This window comes from Eptatretus burgeri, chromosome 12 (genome assembly GCF_056783735.1).
Source record: "Eptatretus burgeri isolate ZD-2024b chromosome 12, Ebu_testis_v1, whole genome shotgun sequence".
NCBI lineage: Eukaryota > Metazoa > Chordata > Myxini > Myxiniformes > Myxinidae > Eptatretus > Eptatretus burgeri.
The window spans coordinates 69,571,057-69,588,251 of record NC_140972.1 but is presented as its reverse complement, the minus strand read 5'-3'; the positions used below and the strand labels follow the sequence as shown (position 1 = coordinate 69,588,251).

Genomic DNA, 17,195 nt, shown 5'->3' with positions numbered 1-17,195 from the left:
AGTATCACCCCTCGGTAGTTGTTGCAGTCTTGGCGATCACCCTTCCCTTTCCAGAGAGGGACAACAAAGCCCCTCTTCTAATCAGTTGGGATGATGCCTGTGCTCCAGGCAGAGCATAGAACTGCATGCAACGACACGAGTGCAGCATTTCCACCAGCCTTGAGAAGTTCAGCATGGATGCCACAGATCCCTGGAGCTTTACCCTCTTTCAACCGGTTCACCGCAGCCCGTGTTTCCACAAGCGAAGGTGGACCACAGTTGATTGGAGGGTCAGCAACAGGGATTGTAACACCATTGACGTCCAACTCGACAGCTGGGGGATCAGCCTAGTACAACCGCTCAAAGTAACTGGCCCAGCGGGCCTTCACTTCAGACTCCTGTGTTAAGGGCCTACCACTCTCTGCTCTAACTGCAGTGCTCCGAGGGATAGGCTTGGATGAACTCAATGTGCGAAATCCCCTGTAAGCAGGACGAGAATCACCTGTCCACAGGTGATGCTCTACCCCCTCACTGATTCCTCGCACATTGGCTTCCTTGTCCACCCTTAGTGCACGTACAGTTTTACGCCTCAGCTCCCTGAACAGCTCAGCTCTGCCATTCAGCCTGGCCCTGCGACTCTGGTCAATGGTATCCAGTGTCCCTTGAGAGATAAAATTCTTCTTTGCCCTGAGTTAAGTTCCAAGACATCCACCGGCAACATCAAGGACAGTGGTCTTGAAGGTAATCCATAACTCTTCAGGACTCAGATGTCCACATGTACCAAATGTCCACTCAGCCTGTTCGCAAACACCTCAGCTACTCTCTCCTCCCTGAGCTTGCCAACATCCAGCCTAGGCTGGGATGGTATCATTCTCCAGGATTTAAGGTGCAGCTTTAGAGTTGCTACAATAAGCCATGGTCAGTATTGAGGAACTGAGCACTCCGGTAGACCCTGCAGTTCTGGATCATCCTCCAGCGACCGTCAATGAGGACATGGTCAATCTCCTTCGCCACACCGCCAGTGTTGGAATACCAAGTCCAGCGATGAGCTTGTGGACGCTGAAACCATGAACCAGCCACCCTAAGTCCATGACTTCTTGCAAAGTCAAGGAACTTAGTGCTATTCTGATTCATAGTTCCGGACCCATGAGGACCAACATACCTCATAACCATCCCTATCACTTCCAGTCGATGCATTGAAATCTCCCAAGACTAGAAGTGTATCTCGTCTGGGGCACTGATCAACCACAGACTCGAGCGTGGCGTAGAATGTGTCCTTCATGGTGAGGTCACTCACCTAAGTCGGTGCATAAACAGAGACCAGGGAAATGACACCTAAGGAGTGACGAATCCTTAGTCTCATAATACGCTCGTTGACCAGTGTTACCTCAATTATCATTGGGGTCAGCTTATTGGACACAGCTACAGCAACTCCTTGAGTATGGTAACCATCAGAGCGACCAGACCAATAGTAGGTGTAACCACCCACCATGATCTCGCTGCAATCCAGTCTCCGAACCTCAGAGAGTGCTGCAATCCCGATGTCAAAATGCTTGAGCTCAGATGATAACAGAGACAGGTGATCATCCTCTCTTAGGGATAGGACATTCCAGGCACCCACCCGAAGGGACCGCTTCAGGTTAACCCAAGGAGACCGCCGTCTGGTGGACGACACCTCAGCACCACTCCGACACACTCTCCCGCAATCTGATCCAGGGAGGTTACCCCGTGGTTTCCCTCCTTAGAATCCTCCTTAGATCATAGGATCCTGAATTAAAATCCTACTCGGCTGTTGAATTAATATCAGGTGGGGTTGACTCTGCCTGTCATCCTTTCGAGGTCGACAAAATGAGTGCCAGCATGCTGGTATACTGTGTCGGAGTGACGACCCGTCTCGGATTGTGCCCAATAGCCCAGGAGATTGCTTGGGTAGCACCAACGCTCTGCACAGAGTATGGTCCTGATGGATGGATGGAATAAACTGTCATTTCACAGGCAGGGTGATTGATCAATGTGTGTATGTCCATCCAATGGACGTTAAACTGGGTGTCCCATCTGCAGGTATTAGTTGATAGACGTAAAATATCCCAGGGTGTCCTTCACGAAGAGTCGGCAAGCTATTGCTGGCATCATGAGCAAATTCCAAATTCCTGCCTGAACCAGCCAGACGTCATTGCATCAGTTGCACAGCTGCACCCTCAGCCAATGATGCCACGCTGAAGCCTTGTACTGCATACCAACAAAGAAAGAAAACATTTTCTAATGAAACAAAAACAAGACCACCTTTCAGCCCATCAATATTAATAATATAAATTTAAACGAACAATTAATAATAATAAAAATAATAATAATATAAACTGTTGTATCCCCTTTTGGAGGCTCACGCTTCAAGTGATCATCATGATGCTTTAAACTAGAAAATATGTTATGGAAGGAAAGTGGGCAAACCTATGCTGTATTCATACATGGATTATAAAATATGGGTGGTATGCCAGCACAAAAGTTGGGTTTTTGAATATCTTCATTGAAGATGAGATGTGATGGAATGGATCGGTGAATTGAGTTTGATTGAGACTTACTCTTTTCTCTTTCATCAAGTTGCATTGCTCGGTACAACTTAATGGAAACAATTCTTTTTTCTAATGATGTCTGAAGGTACAAACAACTACAATGGCACTCGGTAGGGCACATGTATACACCACCAGGCTGAACAGTTTAGGTTTTGTATCATACTGATACGCTGGATCTGATCGCAATCTGGATCTTCACCAAAATCGAATCAATTATTCCTTGTCACACACCCAACATGTACACAAAGGTTCATCTGAATCAGACCACAACGTTTTGAAATGTCACGCTATATATCGTTTTTGATCGTATCTTTCAATGTAGTGGGGCAACTTAGCTAAATATAGCATAACAATTGTGCATTTTGTGAGGAAAGCACCAAATTTGGCACACAAGTAGCCTATCATATTATGAACAGATTTGGATATTGGGCCATCTCAAATTTTTTGATGGCAGTGGAAAATGGATGCCACAGCCAACAGTGACTGAATTTGAGATGGCCCAATATCCAAATCTGTTCATAATATGATAGGCTACTTGTGTGCCAAATTTGGTGCTTTTCTCACAAAATGCACAATTGTTATGCAAAGTTGCCCCACTAATGGTGAAGAATCACTTTTAAAATTTTCAAACATCGTTTCTGGATGTGGATCCGAATCTTGACCAAAGTCGAAGTAATTCATCCTTGTCACACACCCAACCTCTCCACCAAGTTTCTTACAAATCTGTCCATAACTTTTTGAGATATCCTGCTCACAGACACACAGGGGTGAAAACATAACCTCTGTCCGTCCACCTTTGGTGGTGGAGGTAAAAAGTTTTTCTTGGATTTCACCCTGAGGGCTCAAGCTGCATCTGTTCATCGTGTTTTGATTATTAAATCTCGATTCTACAAAGAACTGAGACCGCAACTTATAAATTGACCGTTGTGCACCCTTTCCGGAGACAGTCACACCTGATGCTTCCTGGTCAGATGTTTCGTTCAATTTCCTTCAGCTATATAGATTGATGTTTTATTTTGACAATCAGGAAGCTGTTTGTGATGTGCTGGTTTGCTCATAAATTCCACTTCCTTCTTCATGAGCATGCAGAATATGGTTGCTAGTTGCATCATTTGTGGGGGTGCACCCATGCCCCTGATTCAGTGCCCCCTTTATATTATAGCTGGAAGTTAGAATTTGATTTGGGTAAAGGCAAGCAATGGCTTCATGTTATTTTTTCTTCTTCAAAATACACTGTTCAATATTTCATGTCCACAAGTGAGTGGTATGGGGTGAGGCAGCTGGCTTAACATGCCCGCTAAAGAACGGCATCCTCCAAGATACAGTGCCCACTCTTGACACTTCATCATAACTGCACAGTATTGTGTTTCAGCACATCATGAATCCAGCCAATCTGGCAAGAGAGCCGAGAAGTATGCGCACTCACCCCTGAGCTTGGGTTTGAATCCCGATACAGCTGTAAACTATCATCCTGGTGCTTCACAGGCATCAAGCCTATTCAATCCAGCAAAAATCAAAGTTCCTCCTCCCCCTATCCCCACAGCTACGAGATACGTATTGGTTCACGAAAAAAATATTTTCACGAAAAAAATAAGTGACCACGATATTCGTTATTGTTGTGTGTCTGTCTGTCTGTCTGTCTGTCTGTCAGTCTGTCTGTCTGTCCCGAGCATAGCTCCGTGGGTTTTGATCCGATCCTGATAAAATTTTGGTGGGAGATTTATATCATGATCTAGTTGTGTTTTCCTGAGAATGGGCGTGGTGCGCCCATTATGGGTGGAACCACGCCCAAAAAACGTGTTTTTGGGGTAGCCGATTAAATTTGCATCTTCTCCCAGGGGGTTTGTCGAATCTGACAGGGTATCGGTAGTTGGTTAGCCCAATGGCACCTGCATAGCCCCACGCAGCTCGATTTTTCATTTTCGTCCCAGGGTCAAGGTCACAAGGTCACAAACTTAGAAAATTGTGAATTTTGACATAAAAAATTATATTCTCCAAGGGGTTTGTCGAATCTTGCTGGGGTTTCGGTATTTGCTTAGCCCAATGGCACCTGCATAGCCCCACAGAGCTCGATTTTTCATTTTCGTCCCAAGGTCAAGGTCACAAACTTAGAAAAATGCGAATTGTGTTTTTAGGGGGTAGCCAATTTCAATTTGCATGTTCTCCTAGGGCGTTTGTCGAATCTGGCAGGGGTTTTGGTATTTCGTTAGCTCAATGGCACCTGCATAGCCCCACGGAGCTCGATTTTTCATTTTCGTCCCAAGGTCAAGGTCACAAGGTCACGAACTTAGAAAATTTCGAATTTTGACATAAAAATCACACAACCGCCCAAACTTTGAGAGCTAGGATGACAATATTTTTCATGCATAATCTTGAGGTCATTCCCCACCTAAAGTCTTGAAACGATTTTTCTATATCTCGAACACCTTGCCCATGGAGCCCCCTTCAAGTTTGTTTTTACGCTGATTTCATCAAAGTATGGATAACACTGAACAACAAATTTCAAAAAAAATTTTTTACTGGAGATGTGTAAAGTGATTAAGACTAATTTGGGTACGCTGATTTCAAAAATCATAACCGTTTTGCTGTATCACGTCAGGATTTTCAGGAACAGAAATATTCCCATTGCCTGGAAGTCAGGATTTCAATGAAATTTACATATGTCTTTAACATGTCTATTTCGTACAATTGTTGTTAACTTGTGTTATATTTCTTTCTTTCAGATAAAGATGAGTAGGCGTTCCTGTACCAATCATCCTGACAACTTCTGTTATGTCTGTGGTCGGTATACCAAAAAAGATCAACAGCGAAGTATATCTACAGCAGTGAAAATGAAGGCCGCCTACTTTCACTACTTCGGTGTAAGGTGGGGACCAAGAACAGAGCTGGGCACCACACATCTGCTGCACAAGCTGTCACACAACCTTGACTCAGTGGTTGGTGGGCAAGCGCGCGAGCATGCCATTTGCGGTGCCCATGATATGGCGTGAGCCGCAGAATCATCATGATGATTGTTATTTCTGCTGCACAAGCATCGCCGGCTTCAACAAGAAGAATAAAGGTCACATCAAGTACGCTGACTGCGTCTCTGCTCGTAAACCTGTGCCTCATGATGACGAGAACCCCGTTCCAACACCTCCAGCTGATCAGAACATAGCTGTAAGCAGTGGTGAAGAGGATGGTGATGATGAACCTTTTGAACCCGACACTCAAGAATCACACCTTCTGAACCAGGGAGACTTAAATGATCTTGTAAGAGATCTCTCGCTGTCAAAGGCGAAAGGCAGAGCTGCTTGGATCAAGGCTGCAGCAGTGGAATCTACTTGAACCTAACACCAAGATATCCTTGTTCAGAGCATGTCACAGAGACATGGCTGAGTTCTTTGAGATGGAAGACACGATGACATTCTGCAGTGACATCAACGGTCTGTTGAAAGAACTTGGGTGTGATCACGATCCTGCAGACTGGCGCCTCTTCATCGACTCGGGAAGAACAGCTTGAGAGAGCTGTTTTGCTCCACAATGGCAACGAGAAACCATCAGTCCCACTGGCTCACGCGTTCGGCATGACAGAGACCTATGAGACTATGCGGCAGCTGCTTGATTCCATCAAGTACAATGACTTCAACTGGCACATCTGCGGAGACTTGAAAGTGGTGGCGCTGTTGTTAGGGCTGCAGTCAGGCTACACGAAATACATGTGCTTCCTTTGTCTCTGGGATAGCAGAGACGACAAGAATCACTGGACGAAGAAAGATTGGGAAGAGCGAAAAGAGCATGTACCTGGTCGACACAACGTGAAGCATGTCGCCCTTGTCGGCCCAGCCAAGGTTTTCCTTCCACCACTCCACATAAAGCTCGGCTTGATGAAAAGTTTTGTACGGGCAATGGATCTGAATGGGCGTGGGTTTTTTATACCTCAAGGAAAAGTTTGGCAACACCTTGTCGGAGGCCAAGATCAAGGCTGGTGTCTTTGTTGGACCGCAAATCCGACAGATTATGAAGGACGAAACTTTTCCGACAACTCTAAACCCCAAAGAGCTGGCAGCGTGGAGGAGCTTCAAAGCTGTGACGGACAACTTCTTGGGGAACGAGCGCGCGGACAACTATGAAGAAATAGTGCAGCAGCTGCTGGAGTCCTTCAGGAAACTTGGCTCCAGGATGTCCCTGAAAATCCATTTCCTACACCAGCACCTGAACTTCTTCCCTGACAACTTGGGAGCAGTCTCCCACGAGCACGGCGGCGATTCCACCAGAGATTTCACTCATGGAGACGCGTTACCAAGGGCGGCACAACCCGAACATGATGGGCGATTTCTGCTGGTTCCTGCATCGTGAAACTGACACAGAGCAGCACAAACGCAAAGCCAAATGCCTAAAGCATTTTTAATTACATTCTAGTGGAGTTTTTCTGTAATTTCTATAATTTTGAAGCATTCATGATGAAATAAATGAATAAATGAATTTTTGTAAATTTCATTGAAATCCTGACTTCTAGGCAATGGGAATATTTCTGTTACTGAAAATCCTGACGTGATACAGCAAAACGGTTATGATTTTTGAAATCAGCGTACCCAAATTAGTCTAAATCACTTTACACATCTCCAGTAAAAAATTTTTGTTGTTCAGTGTAATCAGAGGAGTGCGAAATGCCATATAGCCTACATGACGTTATATTGTTCCTGGAATGTTCCAGAGGAAGTTTTGCACAAAAGGTCATAATCCTTGACCTTTGACCTTTAAAGTTCACAAAGGTCAAATTTTCAAAGTTATGGGAATCGAACCGGGTTTTCGACCTTCTTCGACGCACTAACTCCAATAAGCTATAGCACGTATCCTGTTTCCTTAATTTAATATCCACAACATTGTTTTGTGACCTTTAAAGGTTATACAAAGGCCAAATTTTTAAAGTTGTTGAACGAAACCGATTTTCGACATTTTGCAGCTAATAATCTGTCACTCGTACCACATGATGTTGATCATTTTTATAACTTGGTCAAACATCATCACATTTTCTCATCCTTGACTTCTGAAACAATCTACATCGTCAAATACCGCTCGTGAACCATCGTCATCTTCAGACTTGTCTCACTTAAATTTAAATTATAATACCAAGTGAGGCAAGAGAAATGCAACAAGGCCTTATCCCCTTATCCGTTCAGCAACCAGGCGATGCATTTGCACACCTGCTTTCCAAATGCTTCAGAAATAACACCTAAAAGTGTGCAAATCCTCGTGGAATTTGTCGTTATACTGTTACGGATTTGGAAACCTTGTGCACACAAACAGCCAGCAGTCCCCTTACTTAGTTATTTCGATAAGTATGTGATTATAGTTAGAATCCCTCCTTCTGTCTAATGGGAATTTCGTGTGTGGGCTACGAGTTATTTTTTTAGTTAGGCTTTTACAACAACAACAACAACAACAACAACAGCAACAACAACCACTCCACCATCCCTCACTCGATCCAGTCGCTATTGCCCACGTGTTTTTGGCTGAGGCGTGGGCGGGGCCTTCGTCGCTTCAGGTCGAGGCTCCGCTGCAAGGAAGGGCATGGACCATTTCCTCCAGCCAATGAGTGAAGGGCGAGCACCACACGCACACCCCAGCCAATCGGGAGGCTGACCACGAGTCGTCCGACAACCCCTCATCCAATCAGGAGGCGAGGGGCAAGAAAAGAAACCCCTCCCACCTCAAGAGAGAAAAGGAGACGAGAGAACGGCAGACAGGAGTGATTGTGGCGATTGGCTTGGTCTGCGGTCGAGGTTCAAGCGGTCTGCAGTCCTTTGCGGTGGCTCCTTGTGGTGTTGGTGACCAAGCAGCCAGGTCGTGGGCCCATGGACTCTGGGTCATGGGTTCGAGTCCCACCATGGTGGTTTGCGTTGGAGCGCTCCAGCTGGGATCCCCGTTCCCGTCACGGACTCCGAGTTCCACAAGTGCAATGGAGGCAGAAGAATCTCATGCCAGGGAGTATCCCTCCGATTCGCTAGCTCAACAAAATGGAGTGAGTGGATTACTCGTGCATTTATTTCTTTCCTTGTTCATTCACCGAATGACACTTCAGCTGTACCAGGGATTTTGCTCATGTTATGTGCAGGTGGTGCTTGGAAGAGAATGCGTCCAATGTGGTTTCATCTTAAAAGCCCCGGAAGTAGGGGGTGAACCTGCATAGCTTCCCCACCTTCGCAAAGGTTCCCCAGGTAAGCCAGAAAATCAGGAGGCAATGAGTTTTTAACCTCTTGGAGTATCCTAAAAGGACTCCATCTGCAGGTCTATCTTTGCTGTGACTTCCTTCGGTGGGAGAACTCCATTATTCCCATCCTTTAGGAGATCCCCAACTGTGAATATACCCTAAGCCAAGAGCTTACCCCTTATCGTGAGGGATGTATGATACTAGCATTCACCATTGTGGTGTTGGGTTAGTATAAAGGTATAGCATACTGAAAAAGTATGATACTAGCATTCACCATTGTGGTGTTGGGTTAGCATAAAGGTATTGCTGAATGGGGCATGTAGAAGTGGGTTCAAGAAAAGCAGTTCTTCCAGTAAGTCTTTCCCTGAATGAGGACCCTTCGCTCTGGTCATATCAATTGCACACCAGACCTTCAGCCTGATGGAAATAAGGCAATGGGTCACCAGCAATGGGAATCAGGGAATTCAAGGGGTTCAAGATCTAGTATACTATTCATATTTATAAAGTAAAACTTTGCTCAAACTAAAATTCATCTTCGGTATCATCTTTGGTACTTTCACAATAATCTATAAAACTACTTTCATAATTATCGTTTGAACACATACTCTCGGTATCATTACTGTCTTCTGTTCCAACAGAGATACTATCATCACTCTCATAATCTTCAAAATCTTCAGTTGAATAATGACATATTTAATTATTAAAAAAAAAACATTACCATCTATATCTATATACTTTTTTTCATTAACAGATTCAACTACTACATTTTTTAGATTAAAGGTAATTTTAAAGTGATCTTTGACTACTATTGAACGAAATGCCATTTCACCTGATATATTAACATCCTTTATTTCATCAGGATTTACATCTTTAGGGTTGTTGAAAAAAATACAAATTTCTCCATGCATGTCACAGATGGTCTTATCTTTTCTTTCTGAAGCTTCATCCATGAGGTTTTTCTTTTTTGATACTTTTACTTGTTTCATTGCTTTTTCTAGTTTTGAATATATTGCCAGAAGGAGAGGAGAAACTTTTGTTCGAACTACTTTAATTGATGTTCTTCGAGATATACTAAAAGCCCTTCCACTGAAGGAAATTTAAGAACTCATATTATTCACCATAATTTTATTTTTTCCAATAGTTGTTATGTTTATCTTTATTCAATTTTACATCCTCGATATATTTCTCAGTATCTTTTGCAAATGAAGAGATTGATTGAAACTTGTCTTTTGTGTCTTGATACATTGTATTTATTAAGTGAAAAAGTTGGAGGATAAAATGGTTTTAAGCACAGATTCACCCATAAATTAAACGAAATTTTCATCAAGAAAATTTTATTTTAAGCAAAGTTTTGTTATATAAATATGGTGAATACAACGTACTGCGATGTTTGTAATTATGAATATAAATGATATAAAAAACACCTTCAAACCAACAAACACACATTCAATCTTTTCAGACAAATATCTCCACTTGACCAAAAAACAAAACATTGTGATAGATGTGATAATGATATTCCTTAAAAAAAATTATAATAAACACCTTCAATCACGCAAACACAAGAACAATGAATAAATGGAAGGTGTCACTAAATTCTCCATTGAAAACACTGATGGGGCATTTAAAGGACATATGAAAATAAGATTGTTTTGCTTTCAAGACCCTGGACCATCTTCAATCATTGAAGCTGTTGATATGGTGAAACAAAGTATTGAAATGATAAATAAAAACACATTAAGTGAAATGAAAACTTTTAAGTTTGAAATGGGAGTAAAATTGAATATGGTAAGATAAGGCGATGAAACTACTCCCTATATGAGGACAAACCCTCACTTTATCTCATCATTTCAAGATTTTTTAAGATGTGATGTTTATGATGAACTCCAGAGACAAGAAAAAGATGTTGATAACACTGTAGTAGATAGTGGATTTACTATAACAAAAATGATCTTTTTAGATATACACATCTTAAAATCAGATCCTCTTCAAGCTTCTTCTTATATTGATTTACCAAAAGAGATAAAACTTAAGAAAGCGGCTGTTAATATTCAAAACAAAGATAATAAATGTTTTCTATGGTCTGTTCTTGCTCACCTACATCCTCCACAATGGAATCCTGAAAGGGTTGAACATTATAAGAAATACGAGAATACATTAAATGTTAAAGATTGAAAGTTTCCAATGTCATTGAGAGATATTCCTAAATTTGAGAAAATGAATAATCTATCTGTTAATGTATATGGATTAACGGATACAAACAAAGTTCAGATATTAAAAATTTGAAACAACTATAAAAATGATGAAACACAAATTGGCCTCTGCTTTACTTCAAAGGAAAAATCACATTACGCTTTCATCAAAGATTTATCAAGATTAACCAAATCACAACGATAAGAGAAAATGTAAAACGTATCCTTGTAAGAGATGTCTCAACTCCTTTCACACAAAAGAATGATCAAATCAACATTCAAAATATTGCAGTAATCATAAATCAACCATAATCAATTTACCAAAAGCAGGTTCAAACATATCATTCAAAGATTTTGACAAATGTATAAAACATCCGTTTGTGATATATGCTGATTTTGAAAGTATCCTTGAAAAGATGGATACTGTTTCTCCAAATCCAAATAAATCATACACAAATAAATATCAAAAACATACTCCTTGTGGTTTCTGTTATTGTAGAAAATCATCTGTTGGTGATGAATACAAGTTAGAACTTTATAGAGGAGAAGATGCTTCAGAGGAGTTTGTAAGATGATTGGAAAAAGACTGTGTAAGTAAGATGAAGAGAAATAATGGTTAAAACCTACAAACCAATGTCATTAACAAAGGGAGAGAAAAAGGAATTTAGAAGGAATAGTATCTGTCATATTTGTGGAGAGAAAATTGAGGGAGGGTTAAGGTGAGGGATCACTGTCATCTTACTGGTAAATATAGAGGTCCAGCTCTTTCCCGTTGTAATCTTAATTACAAGCCCCCAAACTTTATTCCTGTCTTTCTTCACAGCGCTCACTATGACACACATCTATTTATAAATGAACTTTCAAAGACATCTGGAGATATTTCTGCCATTCCTAACACAGATCAAAAATACATCTCATTCACAAAACAATTCATACATCCCCCATAACCCATATCAGATTTCTTGACACATACAAGTTTATGGCAAGTCCATTTTCTAACTTAGCATCAAATATTAAAAACTTAATGGATCTTAAATCACATTTCTCAAATTAAGAAGAGATTGATCTTTTATCACAAAAGGGAATATATCCGTATGACTATATGAATTCATTTGAGAAGTTAAAAGAAACACAACTTCCTTCAAGTGAAAGTTTATATGGCAAGTTTAATAAAACTCATATTTCTGATAGAGATTATACCCTAGCTAAAAACGTTTGGGAGAAGTTTAATATAAAGAATCTTGGAGAATATCATGATTTGAATCTTAAAACTGATGTATTGTTATTGGCTGATGTGTTTGAAACTTTTAGAACAGTCTGTCATAATAAACATTCTTATGGATTAGACCCCGTTCACTATTACACAGCTCCGGGTTTGGCTTGGAGTGCTATGTTAAAAATGACAAAACAAAATTTTAAATTAATCAGTGATATAGATATGCTTTTAATGATAGAGAAGGCTAAAAGAGGAGGAATATCTCAAGTATGTTCCAAGAGATATGCTGAAGCAAATAACAAATATCTTCCTGATTATAATAAGAATGAGGACAACTCTTACCTGATGTATTATGATGCTAACAATTTGTATGGGTGGGCAATGTCTCTATCTTTACCTTATGGAAAACTTAAATGGGTTAAAGAAAAACGTTATGAAAAAGTTTTACAAGACATTGTTGTCTCCTCTCAAAAAGAATTGGATGAAGCTGAAGTTTGATATTATTTAGAGGTTGATTTAAAATATCCAGAAGAACTTCATCACAAACATAAAGACCTACCTTATGCCCCTGATAAAGAAAGTCCAATAAAAGAATGGTTAAGTGATTACCAAAGTCATTTAACATAAAAGGTAATTCTACAGAAAAACTACTTCCTACATTAAATGACAACGAAAGTTGTGTTTTGCATCAAAGGAACTTGAGACAATATTTATCTGCTGGGTTGAGAATGAGGAAAATTCATCGGATTTTGAAACTTAAACAGTCATTGGCGAAAGAAGTATATTGATTTTAATACAAAAAGGAGAACAGAAGCAAAAACAGATTTTGAGAAGGACTTTTATAAATAAATGAATAATGCTGTATTTGGAAAGACTATGGAAAATGTTAGGAATCGACAAAACATAAGACTTTCCACATCTTGGAAACAGGCTTCAAAGTTAATTGATATACCAAGTTTTGAGCGGACGGAGGTGTTTTCAGAGAACTTTTGTGCTATTCATTTGAAAAAAGAGAGTATTGAAATGGAAAAGCCTATTTATTTTGGAATATCAATTCTTGACTTGCCAAAGTCGTTAATGTATGACTATTACTATAATAATTTAAAATCAAAGTATAAGGATAATGTGTCATTGTTATATATTGACGCAGAGAGTTTTATATTAGAAATTAAGACAAGTGATGTATATGAGGATATGATTGATAATATTAATATATATGATACAAGTAATTATAAGTCATGTGATGTGTTGTTTTCATCAAAGAATAAAAAGGTTATTGGTAAGTTTAAAGATGAATTGGGTGGGAAGGTCATGAGTGAATTTATAGGATTGAGATCAAAGTCTTATGCTTTTACATATATTGATGATGACATTGAAAGGTGTGAGAAGAAGCTAAAGGGAATAAAGAAAAATATAATCAAGGAAACAATAAACTTTAAACATTATTACAACTGTTTAACCTTAAAGAAGGAAGAGTACAGAAAAATGAATACAATAAGAAGTTATAAACATAAATTATATACAGAATAGATAAATAAGAAAGCATTTGGAGCTTTTGATAATAAAATATATATTTTAGAGAATGGAATCAATAGTCTCCTTTCTGGTTATAGAGTATAAGTGTTGAGATATTGGGTTGGTGATTTTAACAGGCTACTGCTGTCTTTTTACTGATTTATAAATGATAGAACCAAGCAATAACCAAACCAAAGAGGAGATTTAATCAGCCTTGGTATTTAAATGGAAAACATAAAGAATGTGAGAAATATCAAATAAGTCTTATTGAAGAAATAACCAGGGTAAAAGTAGATAAAACAAATAAGCGGATAAATTTAATTACAAATAAGTTCGAGGATGTAAATAAAAAAAATTATATCCTTGAATGGACTGAAAACTTTGATGGTTATCAACTGAACAATGGAAAAACAATTTACAACAATCTCAAAATGGTATGTGGCTCAGGAGGTGGTCAAACAAGAGCATTAAGAGAAGTTTATCATTTCATCTCTGCTCAATAAAGACACATAAACCAATAACTAAGTTCCAAAGTAATCTTTGTGAATATACTCGATGGTGATGAATGTAATTGGAAAATTAAGTTATTCCCGAAAGTAGAACATGGACAAATATTCATTGGTTCGCTCTTTGAATGGAATGAAAATATAAAAGGAAAGAAGTGCTTTCAACAGTAAGTCTCAATTTAGCATTTGCTTGTATGGGAGGGAAGGGAATCAGTCTCCTATTTTGAACTTTTGGGGCTTGAGTCAGTCTCAATTTTACATTTGCTTGTATGAGAGGAGGAGGAAATCAGTCTCCTATTTTACATTGCTTGCATGGGAGGGAAGGGAATCAGTCTCAATTTTACAGTTGCTTGTGTGGGAGGAAATCAGTCTCAATTTTACATTTGCTTGCATGGGAGGGGGGAGAAAAATCAGTCTCCTATTTTGGGCTTTTGGGGCTTGAGTCAGTCTCAATTTTACATTTGCTTGTATGGGAGGGGGAGGAAATCAGTCTCCTATTTTGGGCTTTTGGGCCTTGAGTCAGAGAGTTTTTCCCTTTTTCCCCATTCATTTGAATGGCTGCCTCAGAAGCCCCATTAATCCTCTACTCATAATGAAAACTCATCATTAATATAGTTAATAAATTGATTTATTCATATTACTCAAATAAAAGCCTGTCAGAAATGATGGGTTGGAGTCATTTTATTACAATGGAAGATACGATGTTTTGTAGCAAGAAGCATTATTTTAACATACTGCATGTATAAATGTAACCCTAATTTATTTATCATCTGGAACATTTTGTTTCTCGTGAGCATGAGCGTGCCAAAGTCTGAAGCCTCGGCATAGCGTCAGGTCTTCTCTTATTTTTTAGACATCCTATGGATGTAAATGAACACTCATTTTACTCTGCACACGTTTCACATCATGTGCAGCAAATTTCACCTCCCTGCACCTTGTAATGTTTTTTTTTTTTAATCCATTCTGTACACCGCACTTGAGGCTCGGTTTGAAAGACACCATCAATGTCATTTCAGCAAGTGAAATGTATGCTTCATTGGATTTAAATTATGAGATTGACTTCACCAGTCTAAAACCTTCCACTTTTTCCCCCTGATGAACTCCTTGGTTGCATTGGCAGTGCGTTTTCAGTCATTGTCTTGCTGCATGGTGAAGCTCTGCCTCATGAGTTTGGAGGTACAGTATTTTCTTGTTTTAGGCAGACAGAATGTTTCTGCATACTTCCCAATTCATTCTGCTGCTGCCATCATTAGTTACATCATCAACTACATGATATTCATAGTATACTTACCCTGCATAATCTTGAGAAGGACTTGGTGCAAGCCAACTATTCTGTTTTTTTGAAGGTTTTCTTTTGTCTTTGATCCAATATGGTGCCAGAACAGTGACCGATGATGTCACTTTTATCAAACATTTCCCATGGGTAGTTGATCAATTAGTTAAAGTTTTGCATTGATCCGTTAGCAGTTTCACCAATTGCAGATAAAAAAATTTCACACTGACCAGATCAAGCATTGCACTTGTCAAATCATGACATCATAAAGAAGGCACTGATGACATCATCATTAACGTATCTTATTCCCCATGGGGAATACTTGACAATGAGCCATGTTTCATTTTTTTTCCATGGAGCACTTTTGGAAATATAGAGGTGCAAAGCTTTTATTTTTTTCCAAGATTGCACCTATACCACATGACCGATGATGCTATAATTATCATTAAAAATTCCTAGAGGAGAAGGCGAACCTATGATCAAAATTTAGTGTTAATTGGACCAACAATTGCAGATAATTTTTTTTTCATACTGACCGGATCAAGCGTTGCACTTGTCGAATGATGATGTCATAATAAAGGCACTGATGACATCATCATTGACAAATCATATTCCCCATGAAGTACTTGACAATGAGCCATGTGTAAACTTTTTTCCATGGAGTGGTTTCGGAGATATAGAGGTACAAAGTTTTTCGGTTTTTCCAAGATGGTGCCTGTACCATGTGACCTATGAAGTCATAATTATTATAAATTCCTACAGGAGGAGGCACACCTATGGTGAAAATTTTGTGTCAATTGGACCAACAGTTTCAAAGAAAAATTTTTGTCATTACTGATCAAATCAAGCATTGTGCTTGTCGGATTATGACGTCATAATGAAGAAAGCGATGACAATATCATTAACACATCTTATTCCCCGTTGGGAGTACTTGACAATGAGCAAGCCAGCCATGTATATTTCTTTTCCATGGAGCGGTTTCGGAGATATAGAAGTGCCAAGTTTATCGGTTTTTTTCCAAGATGGTGCCTGTACCACGTGATCTATGACCTCATAAATATGAATAAAAAATTATACAGGAGGAGGCGCACCTATTTGGAAAGTTTAGTATCAATCAGACTAATGGTTGCTGAGAAAATGAATTTTTTAATGCAGACACATATATGCACACAGGTACAGCACACGTATGTACAGCACATGGACACGACCAATTGCTTACCTCCACTTTCCACTTTGCGAACGCAGGGTAATAAAGATGAGCGAGCCACTTCCAGAGGCATCCATGCAAGCCCAAGCTATGACACTGCCTCTACCATGCTTCACATGTATGATCGTATACTTTGGATCAGATGCAGTTCCTTCCTTTCTCCACATTTTCGCCTTTCCATCGCTTTGGTAAAGGTTTATCTTGGTCTCATCTGTCCATAAAATTTTGTTCCAGAACTTTACTGGCTTGCCTCTGTACTTCTTGGCAAATTCTAATGTGGCCTTTCTATATTTGGTGCTGATGAGAGGTTTGAATCTTGTGGTGTTGCCTTGGTAATTCTGCTGTGGAAGTCTTCTGTGAACGGTAGATTGTGATAATTTCACCACAACACTCTGGAGGTTGTGGTAATGTCACTGACAGTTGTTTTAGGGTTTTTCTTCACAGCTCTGATGATTTTTCTCTCATCGGCTGCAGTTGTTTTCCTTGGCCGACCTTGCCGTTGTCCATTGCAAAGTACACTCATGGTTTCCTTCTTTTTCAAGATATA

At 39.7% G+C, this 17,195-nt stretch overlaps 1 long non-coding RNA gene across 1 annotated transcript in view; it reads right to left on the bottom strand.

Annotated features, from left to right (window-relative positions):
- Positions 1–267: 267 nt before the first annotated feature.
- The window catches only part of LOC147015872 (uncharacterized), a 54,110-nt gene continuing 37,182 nt past the window's right edge, over positions 268–17,195 (bottom strand). The window contains exon 4 of the long non-coding RNA XR_015049893.1: positions 268–2,208. This is a non-coding gene — a long non-coding RNA (uncharacterized LOC147015872). The remainder of the gene's footprint in view (positions 2,209–17,195) is intronic.